This window comes from Anticarsia gemmatalis, unplaced genomic scaffold, assembly GCF_050436995.1.
Source record: "Anticarsia gemmatalis isolate Benzon Research Colony breed Stoneville strain unplaced genomic scaffold, ilAntGemm2 primary ctg00000049.1, whole genome shotgun sequence".
NCBI lineage: Eukaryota > Metazoa > Arthropoda > Insecta > Lepidoptera > Erebidae > Anticarsia > Anticarsia gemmatalis.
Genome location: NW_027466806.1, coordinates 217501 through 220000, shown reverse-complemented (window position 1 = coordinate 220000; position 2500 = coordinate 217501). Strand labels below are relative to the sequence as shown.

Genomic DNA, 2500 nt, shown 5'->3' with positions numbered 1-2500 from the left:
AACAATGACGCTCTCGCGTGTTCTCGTTATGTGCGTTCGATTGACGAGCGCTCTCGTCGAGGTATCAACTCGTGGTAGCGGATTTGTATACCAGTCTACGTTGAAGTTACGACGAGCGCGACGCGAGATACGTTCGTCGGGTGGCGGCGCGAGATGCGCCACCCACCGTCGAACAGAGTCTCTTTTTTGAGTTTTGGGTGTTTAGGATATATAAATATTATCATCACCATCATCGTCCATCATCGTTCATCGTGTGTGTTGTGTGTGCACAACGACAACAAAAACAGCGCGACGACAACAACGACAACACGTTAATGATCCTTCCGCAGGTTCCCCTACGGAAACCTTGTTACGACTTTTACTTCCTCTAAATGATCAAGTTTGGTCAACTTCCCAGCAACGCCGACGGCCGTGAAGCCACCGCGTGTCGGTCCGAAGACCTCACTAAATCATTCAATCGGTAGTAGCGACGGGCGGTGTGTACAAAGGGCAGGGACGTAATCAACGCGAGCTTATGACTCGCGCTTACTAGGAATTCCTCGTTTATGGGGGATAATTGCAAACCCCAATCCCCAGCACGAAGGAGTTTCAGCGGGTTGCCCGGGCCTCTAGGCCAGGGAGAACATGCTGATTCCTTCAGTGTAGCGCGCGTGCGGCCCAGGACATCTAAGGGCATCACAGACCTGTTATTGCTCAATCTCGTGCGGCTCGAAGCCGCCGGTCCCTCTAAGAAGAATTTTAATACGTCGCCAGTGAGTTGCGTGACGGAGCCACGCACACCTAAATGACGACGCCTATTTAGCAGGCTAGAGTCTCGTTCGTTACCGGAATTAACCAGACAAATCGCTCCACCAACTAAGAACGGCCATGCACCACCACCCACCGAATCAAGAAAGAGCTGTTAATCTGTCAATCCTTCCGGTGTCCGGGCCTGGTGAGATTTCCCGTGTTGAGTCAAATTAAGCCGCAGGCTCCACTCCTGGTGGTGCCCTTCCGTCAATTCCTTTAAGTTTCAGCTTTGCAACCATACTCCCCCCGGAGTCCAAAATCTTTGGTTTCCCGGAAGCTGCCCGCCGAGCCATTGTAGTAACGTCGGCGGATCGCTAGATGACATATTTACGGTTAGAACTAGGGCGGTATCTAATCGCCTTCGAACCTCTAACTTTCGTTCTTGATTGATGAAAACACCTTTGGCAAATGCTTTCGCTGATGTTCGTCTTGCGACGATCCAAGAATTTCACCTCTAACGTCGCAATACGAATGCCCCCAGTTATCCCTATTAATCATTACCTCGGAGTTCTGAAAACCAACAAAATAGAACCGAGATCATATTCTATTATTCCATGCACGAAATATTCAAGCAGCATTTTGAGCCCGCTTTGAGCACTCTAATTTGTTCAAAGTAAAATTGTCGGCCCACCTCGACACTCACCGAAGAGCACCGCGATAGGATTTTGATATTGAACCGGCGTATTACCGCCGGCTCACCGACGATATGCTCCGCAGACGTGTCAGTATCACCGCGGATGCGGTGCACCGACAGCGCGGCGCACAAATGCAACTACGAGCTTTTTAACCGCAACAATTTTAGTATACGCTATTGGAGCTGGAATTACCGCGGCTGCTGGCACCAGACTTGCCCTCCAATTGTTCCTCGTTAAAATATTTAAAGTGTACTCATTCCGATTACGAGGCCTCGTAAGAGTCCCGTATCGTTATTTTTCGTCACTACCTCCCCGTGCCGGGAGTGGGTAATTTGCGCGCCTGCTGCCTTCCTTGGATGTGGTAGCCGTTTCTCAGGCTCCCTCTCCGGAATCGAACCCTGATTCCCCGTTACCCGTGACAACCATGGTAGTCGCAGAAACTACCATCGAAAGTTGATAAGGCAGACATTTGAAAGATGCGTCGCCGGTACTGGACCATGCGATCGGCAAAAGTTATCCAGATTCATCAAAATTAACGACTTCAGACGCGGGGCCCTCCGTCGATTGGTTTTGATCTAATAAAAGCACTCATCCCATCACTGGTCAGAGTTCTGATTGCATGTATTAGCTCTAGAATTACCACAGTTATCCAAGTAACTGAGTAAGATCTAAGGAACCAAAACTGATATATTGAGCCATTCGCGGTATCGCCTTAATACGGCTTGCACTGAGACATGCATGGCTTAATCTTTGAGACAAGCATATAACTACTGGCAGGATCAACCAGGGAGCTATCGAATAGAACACGCGCTCGTAGCGCGCACTCCGTCGATCCCGCGCGTCGACGATCCTAGATCACGCCGACGCGTTACGGGCGAGCTCTGTAAAACGTACACACAACACGCACATGTAAATAAATATTTATATGTAGTGTTGTGCGCACATAGAGAGTTTGGGGTCGCCGACGGGCGAACGTTTGAAACGGTTGTATCTCAAACACGTCAAACGTCCGCTGCCCGCCTGCATTTTCAGGACACACTGACGTGGCCCCAATTGGGAACGTTCGTACCGAGACG

The 2500-nt window shown here is 50.0% G+C and overlaps 1 non-coding gene across 1 annotated transcript; it reads right to left on the bottom strand.

The window, feature by feature from the left end:
* Window positions 1-312: 312 nt before the first annotated feature.
* Window positions 313-2214, bottom strand: LOC142986966 (small subunit ribosomal RNA). The gene has a single exon (XR_012960490.1). It is a non-coding gene; the product is annotated as a small subunit ribosomal RNA (ribosomal RNA).
* Between the last annotated feature and the right edge of the window lie 286 nt (window positions 2215-2500).